The 13,614-nt window shown below is 41.5% G+C and overlaps 1 protein-coding gene across 4 annotated transcripts in view; it reads left to right on the plus strand.

The window, feature by feature from the left end:
* LOC146863403 (PC-esterase domain-containing protein 1A-like) overlaps positions 1 to 13,614 on the plus strand; it is a 408,407-nt gene that overhangs the window by 325,172 nt on the left and 69,621 nt on the right. The window lies entirely within an intron of this gene.

Below are 13,614 nucleotides of genomic sequence, written 5' to 3' on the forward strand. Positions count from 1 at the left end.
TGTCCTCACTGGTGGGTCGCTCAGGGCCCCTGGAACATGTTCTGGTGGCCACAGATGAAATAGCTACCGAATCTTACCGTTCCGTAAACATGGAGAACGGGGTGGAGGCGGTGGGTGGCTGCTTCCCACGAAAGGCCAGAGTTCCACAGGGGCCCTCATGCAACGCACAAAGTGCGCGGGAGGTCTGTGCTCTCTTAAGGATAGAAGAAATTACCCCGCACGAGGCTTTTATGCCTGTAACTAGAACTATGAGGGCTTTAGAGATTCTGTCATGGAACGTGGCTGGGCTCCCCAATAAGTTAGGCAATACTGATTGGGAAACCTTTATTAAAGAACATGACATATGCATGTTCCAAGAGACGTGGTCCAGAGAAAATCTTAGCCACCCTGGTTTTGCTATTTTTGATATTCCAGCTAGATGGGGCGGGAAGGGACGCCCGTCTGGTGGCCTATCAACATGGATTGCATGTCATTTAGGTTGTACTGCCGAGGTGGTAGAAACTAACTCTCTGGATATCCTATGTGTCGTCCTGCGTTGGCCCAATGGGGCGGGTCTGAGACTGGTAAATATATACTCTAGACCGGTTGGAGTTGCAGCCACCTCAAGGACACTGGAGGATCTAGGGCTTCTTCTTGACTCCCTCACTGGCCCAGATATACTCTTGGTCGGAGGGGATTTCAATATTCAGTTCGAACCACTCCCGGTGTATCTAGATGGGATCAGCAGTGAGGAGGATGATTTCTGGGGAATCCAAAGAATTACAGGTCCACCAGCCAGGGTAGCATCACCTCTCCTATTGCAAGTTCTAACATTAATATTGGCAAATTCACTTAGAGCATGCAATGGTAGGTTTAAGGGGGATAATCCGCCCAAGCCAACTTTTAATAGACCAAGGCAGGAGTCCCGGATCGATTACATACTGATCAGACTCCAAGACTGGAAATTGGCATTAGACTTTAAAATTGCCCAAAGGGCTGATAGTGATCACAACCCCCTAATCCTCTCATTAGCTGCGGATGGTTTTCTCAGGCCAGAAACTCGGGGAAATGGTTTACCTGCCCCTAGCCTCACTCTGTCTAGCAACAGACGAAGACTAAGGTGGGATAGACTATTAGAGAAACCGAACCGTATAAGGGCTATATATGAGCAAGTGGCTGTAACTTTGGAAAGAATGGAGAGCCTTCTCCCTCAATTGCCCTCGTCGGAGGGCTGTTCCTCCCTTGAGGATATCCATCAGACTTTTTGTGCCAATCTAGCTGAGGTATTGAATCCTGTGGTTCGGGGCAGGAAAACGAGGAGTGAAAGAGCCTCTTGGTTCAATGCCAGCTGTAGGGTAGCAAAGAAAGATCTCCTCCAAGCACTTAAGAATAAGGAAGCATCCTCTGTGATCAGGGAAAAGAGGGTGGCCTATAAGTCCAGTCTTGAAGCTGCGAAAATAGACTGGGATTGGGATAACTGGTCAGAAATAACATCCGCTCTCAAAGTCAGAGATTCCAAAAAATGTTGGCACATAGTCAGACATGGTTCTGCTGAGCCTGTTAAGGCAATAGATGGTAATGTTACAGCTGAAGTCTGGGAAAAACACTTCTCGTCCCTCTATAGCAGTGTTGGGATAGACCAAATGGGAACTCCGCCTGAGAGCTTAGTGAACCCCACTGATAGTTGCATGGTGTTGGAAGACTTTAAGCTGGAGGAAGTGGAAAGGGCAATCACCTGCCTTTCTTTAGGAAAAGCGCCAGGTTTAGATAAGATTCCAGGTGACCTCCTAAGGCACGAAGTCAGAATTTGGGCATTCTACTTCCTGATACTGTTTAACGCAATTATTCATGGGATGGCACTTCCCCCAACTTGGCTGGGGGCGGAGATTGTGCCCATTTTCAAAAGGGGCTCACCTTTGCTCCCCGCCAATTATAGACCGATCAGTCTGATAGACGTTCTACAGAAACTCTTTGCGAGGCTTCTGCTGGATCGACTTTTGGACTGGATCGAGGAGAGGGATGTCCTGAGCCCTCTCCAGGCTGGGTTTCGCCAGAAGATCTCTACCGTGGACCAGGTCTTTAGGCTGTCCCTTATATATTGGAAAACAATACAGCTGGAGGGTGGCAGCCTCTATACTGTATTTGTAGATCTAAGGGCTGCGTTCGACCTTGTTCCGCGTGGTAAGCTCTGGGAAGTCTTGGCGAAAGTTGGGGTGCCAGCTGATCTCCTGAATATGATCATCCGCCTCCAAACAAACACCTATGCCCGTGTGAGGTGCGGTGCGCAGGGCGTACTCTCAAACAAGTTTCCCGTTGAGAGAGGGGTAAGACAGGGGTGCGTACTTGCACCGACCCTGTTCTGCCTCTTTGTCAACGGGGTCATTGACCATCTTAATGGGGTCCCCAATTCGGATGTCCCAAAGTTGGCGGGAAGGAGGGTCCCAGCAATTATGTTCGCTGATGATACCCTCCTTCTCTCCAAGTCACCTATGGGAATCCAGCGTGTTCTGGATGGTTTTGGGGACTTCTGTAGAGAGCATGGATTGGAAATTAACACCACAAAGACCAAATTTATGGCCTTCAATCCGCCACCCAGGTTTCACCGTATTCCTCGCATTGGGGAAAATGTATTAGACCGAGTGAGCACATTTGAATACCTTGGTGTCACACTCAACGAGGAATTGGGGTGGGGTCAACACCAGGAGAAAACAAGGCTGAAGCTGGCGCAACATATTGGTGGAATACTAGCAATGGTGGGGAAGAATAGGTCAACCCTTAAACCCATAGGCCCTCCTCTTCATATTTATAGAGTTCAAGCAAGAGGAGCAGTTACCTATGGGAGTGAATTATGGGGTCATAAAATCCTGGACAGCCTGACAAAGGAGGAGAACAGATTCCTTAGGTGTCTAGCAGCTCTTCCTCCGAGCACACCGCTAGTGCCTCTACGACTTGACCTAGGCATTAGACCACTGGAGGAAGAGTTGGCACTTCGTCCTGTGATCTACTGGCGCAGATTATGGACAGTGCCTGAATTGATTCACTATAGACAGGGTCTCCAGGAAGTTCTCAGCTTCCCAAATTCGGGGAACATTCCTTGGCTTAAATTCATAAGGAATAGTTTGATGAGCCTAGGACTAGATGCACTATGGAATGATCCTGGTAATGTTTGTCCCAAACTTTCTAAAAAGGCTCTAACCAAGGTGTATCATGATTCTAATGCTCCTTCACTCCGACCCTCCAAATCCCTAGGGTCCCTAACAAACCAATTCCTTCTTATGAAGAGTACATACATCTTCGAATCGGCCTTGGATAATGTTTACCCCGTAATAATTAGGAAGCTCTACCTGCAATGGAGGCACGGGTCCTTGCCAATTCGTGCTTTCACTAGCTCCTGGTCCCAGTCGACACCCAGTATTTGCCCGGCATGCAGCGCAAGTGAGGAAACTGAGCTGCATTTTATATTTTTTTGCACAGGCTATACTGAGTTCCGAAGAAAGTGGATCATTCCCATCTGTAGGAACCTGGGCTTCGTAAGGTGCCATCAAGCCTTTAGAATTCTTAAGAGCGAAACGGCCGCGCACATTGTCTTCGCAGTGGCAAAATTCTTGGGGGCTTTCTGGCACAAACGGAAAAAATACCTAAAAATGTCGATCTGATTTATGCATGTAATTAGTATGTATTAGCTGTCTGGATGCATTATTTTTAAAGATTTTATTTATTGTTGCCAAATGTTTTATACTGATTTTATGTGCTTTTATGGATTTATTCCGAAATAAAGTTTTCTTGAATTGAATTGATTCCAGGAAATACTGTATCTGTCCCTCCTTTTAGTCCCCATCCCCCAATTACTAAGAAATGATGTTCACATTCACTGGAACCAATAAACATATGGTTATATTCAGTATTTAACCTATGAAGACAGATTTTTCCCTTCTTTTCAAGATCCAAAGACATTGCAGCATGAGTCTTTCCATTTGCATAATGCTCTTCCTCCTCAGCCCATTTATGTATCTGAAGTCTATCATTTTTATTAACAGTGCGATGTAACTCTAACTCATCTGGTGCTTCTAATTCTACTCTGTCTCCTTTGATGGTATCTACCTTTCCATGTGTATTGGTGCTATTTTTTACATTTGTAACCATCAAATAAGGAATGGCCACAGTTAGTACTAACCATATTATGAGTACTACAAATATACTACCTATACATATTCTACAACATTTCTTCACACAATTCGGTTATCCAGCAGCTCTATTGTCAGCCATTTATCAATTGGGATAAGAAGATTTCTCTTCTTTGCTTTTAAATTTCGTAATAGAATGCAAAAGGAAATTCCTTTCAGGTTGGTCTCACTATCAATTGCTTCTGCGTTTAAGCTTTCATCATCTAATCCAATTATCTTCAAATTTTCAAAATCTTCAAGAATAACATATGTCCATTCGAGACCCTAGAATTTGTTATTTATTATTTTAAGGCTTGGACTTCTTCGTTTTAGCACTTTAGTTGATGGTCCAGATTGACTGGATACTTAGTCTACTTGTTCTGGTTCTTCTGTTATGGGTTTAAAACGGTATTTCACTCTCTTGATTCTACTAGGCCAATTGTCACCTCTCCTGATTCTTTTAGCTTGCACTGCGCTTTCACCTTCAAGTGTTCTTTTATTGTCACTATGTTGTGGCACAACTTGGTTATTTTCATTCTCCGAATTCCTCTCTAACTGGCCTTGTCCAGGGCTTCTTATATTGATGTCTTCTGCCTGGATGTGGTGTTCTTCCCTAATCTGACCCTGTTCAGGTTCCGTTTTAATTGGCTTTTCTTCTTTCTTTACCTGAACTTGTTTGACTTCGCCTGTCTGGTCCTGCTCAGATCTTTCTGTTTCTTGATTTTTCTTCTGGCTGAACGTTTTTTCTAGGACAACCTTCCGCCCCTTCTCCTGCTTGAGTCTGTTGAGATTCTTCTTCGTCTGGTGCTGGTACTCTTTCTATATGGCTTGCATGAATCCAATTAGGCAAACCTCCACATTATACTGCTGTTTTAATTAATATAAGCTGATGTTGTTTTTCCCACCTTGGTGCTAGGCACGACTCTAGAGTATGATTCTTCACTACAACCCAGTCACCGGGCTTCAGATCATGCGCTGGGTTCGGGTGCCTGGGGACTGCCTCTTCTCCAACCTGGTGAGATCTAGAACGCACTTGGTCACCAACTCTTTTCAATACTCCAGTACCAAATCATCAGTTATATTTAACAGCTTGTTTCCTGGTATACATGCCTGCCTCATTGTTCTTCCCATGATTATTTCATGGGGACTCAATCCGGTATTCTTGTCTGGAATACTAATAAGTCTCCTCAGAACAAGAGGTAAAGCATCAGGCCAATCCAGTGGAGTGGATGCACACACCTTTCCCAGCCTTGACTTAATTGTGCCATTCAATTGTTCTGCCACTCCAGATGCCTCTGGGTGGTAAACACAGTGCAGCATTTGTTCAATTTTGAAGGCTTCGCAAATCAATTTAATTATTTCATTATTAAAATGAGACCCTCAGTCTGATTCAATAGTTACTGAAAAAACGAAACGCGGTATGAACTCTCTTAATAGGAGTTTGGCCGCTGTCATTTCTTCTGGTGGGGTATGCCTCCACCCACTTTGCAAATAGACAAACAATGCCAAGTACATATTTTAATCCTCGACAAACAGGCAACTGAATGAAATCAATTTGAAGTCTTATAAAAGGACCTTCAGCTTTTCCAATTTTCCCTGTATAGATTATTGTTCTTTTGCCAGGATTTATTTGCTGACATGTTAAGCATCTTTGGCAAAGGCTCTCTGCAACGTTCCTGAACCTTGGATTAAACCAATCCAGTCTAAAGAGTCTAATCATTGCATCTCTACCTATGTGGGTGTCTCCATGATGCATCCTAGCCATGGGTGCAAGCATACAGTCTGGCAATACAGGTCTGTCATCTAAGTAAACCCATACACCATCTTCTGCCCTTCTCTAACAACCAATTTTCTCCCACTTTTCTCTTTCTTTTGTCCCTGCTTCATCTTGGAGTTCTCTTATTTCTCTCCATGTTTGTAATCCTGACAATAGCATAAGTTGTCAGTTGATTCCACAATTTTCAAATTTCCTGTTTACTGCCATTTGAAACTTAGCACAGTGTCAGGCAACCTGGTCAGCATACCGATTGCCTGCAGTCACACGGTCATTTTCTGACTTGTGTGTGGCACATTTGCCCACTACCACCTCTTTTGGTAATTGTATTGCTTCAAGCAACTCTTTAACAAAATTTCCGTTTTCAATGGGAGACCCTGAAGAAGTCAGGAAGTCCCGCTGCATCCAAAGCTGGCCAAAGTCATGCACAACCCCGTAACCATACTGACTATCCATGTAAATGGTTACTCCAATTTTTCCCATTTTTGCACGCTTTAATTAAAGCTATCAATTCGGCTACTTGTGCAGATTTGACTCCTGGTAAATAGGATGCTTTGACTATTCCAGCCAATGTACATACAGTATAAGCAGCACTTAACCCTCCTTCCGCATGGTGCATACATGAGCCATCTACAAATAGTTCGTGCTCAGCATCTTTCAAAGGTTCATCCTGTATGTCTGGTTGCGGTTTGGTACTGAGTTCTGTTACATCAAGACATTTGTGTTCAGATTCATCTTTCACTTCCTCATTGTATGGGTCTGGCAACAAGGTAGCTGGGTTAAGAATTGTACATCTTATTATGGTCCCATTTTCTGCTCCCAGTATGATCCTTTCATATTTGGCTAATCTGCTCGGGATGAGATACTGAGTACGTGTTCTTGCTAGCAGAATTTCAACTGCATGAGGGACGTATACCTTAATAGGATGTCCCATTACAATTGACTCACTTTGCTCTATACTTGCACATGTTGCAGCCACGGCCTTTAAGCATCCTGGCAATGCAGACACTACAGGATCTAGTGTAGCAGAAAAATACGCCACTGGATGTCGCAATAGACCATGTCTCTGTGTTGAAACTTAAAGGGCACAGTTTTCTCTCTCACAACAGAACAATGCGAATTCTTTAGAATAATCTGGCATACCTAGAGCAGGTGCTTCACATAAACAATTTCGCAATTTTACAAAAAATTGCATGCTCAGATCATCCCACTCTACTGGGTCTTTTGCTAGTTTCTTTGTCATTTGTATCCAGGGTGTTGCCAGTAGAGAAAACCCTACAATCCATTGCCTGCAATATCCCACAACACCAAGAAACATTCTTATTTCTTTTTGTGACTGTGGTAGCTTCATTTGCTTTATTTGTATTCTCTCAGTGGTTACTCTTCTTGATCCTCGTTCTATTTTATGTCCCAAATACTTTACTTCGCTTCTGAAGAATTGCAATTTTTCAGGTGACACTTTATGTCCACCCTTTGCTAGATGGTTCAATAAGGCAATGGAATCAGTTACACAATCACTTCTTGTTTTGGGTGCGACCAATAGGCCGTCAATATACTGCACCAAAACTGATTCCCTAGGCAGCACCAATGTCTCAAGGCATTTTTTCAAAATGTGGTTAAAAATTGACGAACTTTCTGTGTACCCTTGAGGAACGCCATTCCAAACATAGATACAATCTTCAAATTTAAAGGAGAATAAAAACTGACTATCAGGATGTATTGGGATGGAGAAAAACGCATGGCATAAATCAATTACAGTGAACCACCTTGCGTTCCATGGTATTTGGTACAAAATCACTGCAGGGTTGGGTACTATAGGGCAACATAGCAAAACAATCTTGTTGCTCTTTCTTAAATCTTGAACTACCCTATATTTTCCGCTTGGTTTCTTAATACAAATTATAGGGGAATTACAGGGAATACTCATGATTTCCTTTACAATGCCCTGTTCAACCATTCGATCAATATCTGCAGCAACACCTGCCTTTACTTCGAGACTCATCTTGTATTGTCGGGTATTTGGATAGACTCCACCTTCTTTCACAGTCACTTTAACAGGGTCTACTTTTGTCATTAACCCTACTTCTTTTCCTGTAAAATCCCATACTGCAGGATTCACTGTTTTGACTTCATCGGGTAAGTCGTCTTTGGTCATTACTGAATATAATTCATCTACCCCTATTCCTTGCTTGGCTAACATAATTTTCTATTTTCCATCTTCATCAGTGGTCTGAATGGCAACACCATCCGTTGTGCAAAATATGGTGCAATTCATTTTGCACAACAAGTCTCTTCCCAATAAATTTACAGGACTAGAATCGCTCACTACAAATTTGTGCATTTCTTTAAAGTTTCCAATACACACTATCATTGGTTTTGTAATAGGGGTCCTAATTTGTTTATTTGAAATGCCCACTACTTGGATTGCTTCTCCCAAGAGGGGTAGTCTTGGGATGTCTGCTGTTCTCACAGTAGACCGGGTAGCACCAGTGTCCAACAAAAAGGTAATGTAATTTCCTTCTACCTTTCCGTCAATGTACGAACCTGACTGATCTACCAGTAAGGATGCGTGATTTGGGCCATTATTATTTGGTATGCTTTTACACTTGTTCTTCCAATGCCCCAATTTTCCACACCCATGATAGGGAAACCTCTTTTCGGCCGCTTCCATACTTAATCATCCTTTTGGTTTACCCCCATTATTTTCCCCGTGACCTTGCCCCCTTCCTGTATTTCCAACCTGATTCTGTAACTGGAGTTTTTGCTGTTCTGCCAATTTCACTTGAGCCCACATCACTTTTTCTTCTAAATTCTTTCGTCTATTGTCTATTTCATCTCCACAATATTTTGCATATTTTAAAATCTCGTCTATTGGTTTTGCTTGCCAGCACAAATTATGCTGCTTAATCATTTCAGATATTTATTTTCTTAACCCAGACACAAATCGATACACAAAATGCGTCATATCCTTATCCCCAATACTCTCAAATCCACTATACTGTTTGAACACCTGTAAGAGGCACTCATAATACGCATGTACAGACGCCTCTTTTTCCTGTGTTCTATCTATTTTCATCCAGTCTGTTTCCTTTGGGGGAATTTTACCTTTCAAGAAAGTTATTACTTGGTTATATTTCTTCATGACCTCCTCTGAGGGAGCTCCTGTTTTCTCATTTCTCGGGTATTCATCATCAGTCCAATCAACTGTGATTTCACATTCAGTCCACAAATCAGCAGGCATCACTATATCAAAGAGACCATCTAAATCTTTCAACAAAACCTTCCGATACCTTCACAAACCTTTCAACTTGCCTATACCATTCCACTGTTTTTTCTCTCAACTTTGGGGAATCATTTGTAAATGATAATATATCCTGTTGGGTCTTTGGGACATGTACATATCCCCCTCCTGGAACCTCTCTCATTGGGTACAACTTTTTTGTCTTTTCTGTTTCTTTTACTAAATATTCAGATGTGACCCTATTTGCCTGGGCTTCCTCTTTCTTCTTTGACCGTCGTACTCTCCACCTGTCCAACTCTCCCCATTTCTGTAATATCTTTATTAATTCTTTAACCTATAATTCTCTTCCTGACACATTCATATTTTCTAAATCCTTATCAGAGAATTCTGCTCTATAAGGTTTTTGCAATATTTTGGATCGCCCTATTTCTATTCCCATTTCAGAGGCCAAATTTACCAATTTTTATTGAAATGTTTTTGTGTTTCGTGTTATGCTTCTGCAAATGAATAGCAATTCTTCCTCATTATAGTTATTTAACCTATCTAGTCCTACATTCCCAGCTATCATTTCTTCTAATTCAACTTTCAATTTGAATACGTCTAATATTTTCGGTGGTGAATTTGGTTTTTCTATTTCTTGTGCCCATCTTTCAATTTCTTCTGGGGTTACAATTGTGGCATTTTTCGATCCTGTGGCTGTCTCGATTCATACTTCTTTTGAACAACTTGGGGTGACTCTTCTGGGTGTGTTATTTATTTGCCCTCTTATCGGTAAGTCCATTAATGAAATTAGAGACTCTTGTCATGTCAGGTGTTTTAGGACAATTTGATTTATCCCCATACAATGGGACTACAGGACCTATAGTCACTGGTATAGTCAGAGCTTCGGGATGTGCGTTTACCTGCGTTATCTTCTGTATTAATTTGTCTATTCTTATTTATCGCTTCTTTCTTTTCCCTGAAGTACCCTTTCCATTGTTCTTTCATGTACTATTTGTGGCACTAAGGGTGTGTCTAAAATCGGAGCACTCTGGGTAGTTCTATTTGGTCTTTCTTGATAAGGCAGAGGATTTTTCATTAAAATATCTTCTAAATAATCATCTTCTGATTTCCCCGCAACCAGTTAACGTTAAATGCTTTTTCTTTTCTTTGCATTTGCCTCCTGTTTGTTCTTCTGTCACCAATACAGGATACAACCCTTCAGTTAGCATTTCCTGTCTCTACTGTTTCATCTGCTTATCTTGAGTTTCACTTGGAAATTTTGGATAATATCTGCTCAAATTTCTGTCACTTCTAAGTCCATCTCGCTCAAATTCCTCAGTTTCCCATTCTTCTAGGGCTTCATACTGAGTTAATCTGGGTCTTAGTTCGAACTCATTCATTCTAGTGCGTAAGTTATGCAAAATTCTTCCATTAGATGTTCTGTTCTCTGGGAACGCCAATATTCCATCATCTTTTGTATATTCTATCCAATTTTCTATCCAGACACAAGAATGATAACCTCTTTCTACCATCATATAGGATGCGGGAGTTTTCGGAGGAGGAATGAGAATTCCCTCTCTAGTCTTAATGGGTTTATCCTTTTTAAAAATAATTCTGAATACTCTGCATAAATGACATTTTTCTTTTCTCTCCATCCATTTTGCGTGATCTTCCTTTTATGTACTGTTCGTAGGCAAAACCTAAATACCTTCTGTCTGGGCGATTCCCTATTAATGTAGGATCGTGTCCCCACATGCAAGGCCCGCTATTAATTATTATTATGGCTTTTATTTTCAGCTAATCAAATGTTCGCTTTTACTTTGACTGACCAATACCAGCACGGCTTCTTTCTCTTCTCACCAATCCGATTCTATTTTACTGTGTGTTAAGCCAATACTAGCGCGGCTCTCTGGCGTCAGGATCACTCCTCACTACTGACCCCTCCTTTACAACTCTTCACAACAGTCACACGCCCGCTGTTTCAACCAATCCCAGCGCAGCACTCTGCGACGTCAGTGCAGCACCCACAACTGACCCCTCCTTTGCAAGGTAATACGAAAATTTATTTTTCTCACAATTTTTCAGAAACTTGTCATTAATCAACAACATGGAAACATTCGCTACTGTGTCTGATCTTCTAAATTCGAAGAATAGTCAACTTTTTACTGCAAGCAAACCTTTTCTGCTTACTCTTCACACACGAGTAACACTTTCCGCTTACTCTTTACACAAGCATCAGACAACCTGCTACTCCTTCAGTATTACCCTTTCTAGGTGATATAAGACCAAAGTTTCACCAGCTGACTCCTTTGCTACCAATTACTCATTTTTATACGAAAGAAATAATCCCTAAATCAGTGCTTCTAGTTCTGCGTAACTTTCAGCACTTTCCTGATCCAGACAAGTAACCTCATTGCGGTATGGCTTCCATTCGCCACCCACTATTCAATATTCCTGGGAATTTCTAGACAACATGAAACATAACATTTAACGAATAGTAGTTGGTAATGCATAAGTCAAAAATATTTCAATCCCCAATATTTTCTTCCTAACTATCTAGAACCTAACCATGCCTCTGCTACCAAAGAAAAACTGATAGAGCGCGGGTCACCAGCTCGGGTTATACACACCCATACCTAAATACTCACCTGGGCCCAAACCATTCACTCAAATGAGCTAGCACACCCTGCTGATATACATTTTTCAGTTTTACCTGCAATTTTAATTTCACCTTTACCAAGTCTTACCAATTTTATCTCCTTAATGATTTCTTTCTCGATGAATCGGGTTTCTGAGATAGTTTAAGGTAGAACATGACATTTATCTTGTATTTGAAATAACCACAACCTCAAAGTTTGGAAAACCTTTATCCAAATTAATCATTTTGTGAGTCAAAATGAAACACAGCTTAAACACATTATTTCAAGATGCAAAATTAAGTCAAACGAAACAGTCAAAATAATGATTAGTGAAGACGGTACCTGAAAAAGGAAAAGAGAGAGCGAGCAGGCACAATGACAGTCTTCTCAGATTTATATTTACCTAAGGTGATAGATGAACTCAACTCTTTGAAGATAAGCCAGATAGACTCTGCCAGGACAGGAAGCGGACAGAGGATTTGGACAGATTCGCATCTGCGAAGGTGACCTCTTCTAAGTGCAACGCCAGCATCACACCCCTCTCTGATACTACTCTCCTGTGGTGTCCCTCTTCCGAAATTCCCCCTAGATGATTAGGTTAGCGATCAGTATCTCAATTTCTCGAGCAGAGTTTCTGGCAGCAGCAGGATCTGAGACAGCGTCTCAGACAGAATAGCAGCATACACGTTGGGTCGGTGACGAGTCGGAATGGTGAATCTGACAAGTCTGACAAAGTAACTAACTTACCATTTTTTATTATTCTTTATTCATGTACCACCCCCAATGTATCCAAGTTTGTGTTTTCCCTTATTCTAATTGGTCAGGGCGAGAGGTAAGTTAATCATACCATATTAAAAGTAATAATTTTACTGTGGACTATTGTTCTATGTTTCCACCCCTTAATTTACTTTCCCATAGCTTTATTCCCACCCGCATTTCTCATTATGTTCAATAAGACTTTGCAATAGTTATTTGTTTCAAGCTTTAGGTCCACAAGTTCAATTTCCCAGGCAACTTCAGCTTGAGGTGGCCTTGGATGTGATTCAAGTTTCTTCATGGGTTTCCGGCCAGTCTTTATGCGCGTGTGTGCTGGTCAGATGGGATAGGGATTCCAGTCACCCTCCGAGGCCCAAATAATAAGAACTAATAATAAAATCAGAAAGAAATACGTTAGAACACGGAACAAATGATTTCACTGTATACCACATATCTCTACTCTATCCCCATTTACTTATATAAATCTTTTGCATTCGTGTTTAGTAGAACTTACGAGGTTTAATTTATCAGGAGCATATGCGTTAATGTGGGAATTTCAAGCGGCCATTTTAAAGCTGTTGCGCAACTGCAAAGTTTTCCCACCAAGCGACAGAATGCGTCATACTACGTAGGTGCAGTAGGCGCATGGGCAATGAAGTTCCCGCGTTTTTTGGCGGCTATATTAAGACACTCTGGTTACTTGTTACTAATACACATAGAAAAGCTTCCCCTGGATACTGTATGTCCTGTTTAATGTAATATTAGTATTCACAAAACAGGTGTTACACGTTATTTGAGAGGATTGCGTCCGAGCAAGTCTTTTATTACGAAACCTTGCTCCATCACACCTCAAAAGGGTGGTTGCCTTAAGATGGAAGAGGGAGAAGCTATAGTCTGCATTCCTATGACTTATTAAAAAAAACTAAATTAGTAATGGATAAGAGTTCCAACTTGTATTGCTGATACGTAAATATGCCCTTTTGATATTGGGCTTAGAGTTCTTCTTTTAAAGTGTATGTCAATGGAAAGACTCTTGAAAAATCAGCATGGGTAAGTCAGTTGCTACAGAATGCCACAAAT

This window comes from Triturus cristatus, chromosome 2_2 (assembly GCF_964204655.1).
Source record: "Triturus cristatus chromosome 2_2, aTriCri1.1, whole genome shotgun sequence".
In the NCBI taxonomy this organism is placed as follows: Eukaryota; Metazoa; Chordata; class Amphibia; order Caudata; family Salamandridae; genus Triturus; species Triturus cristatus.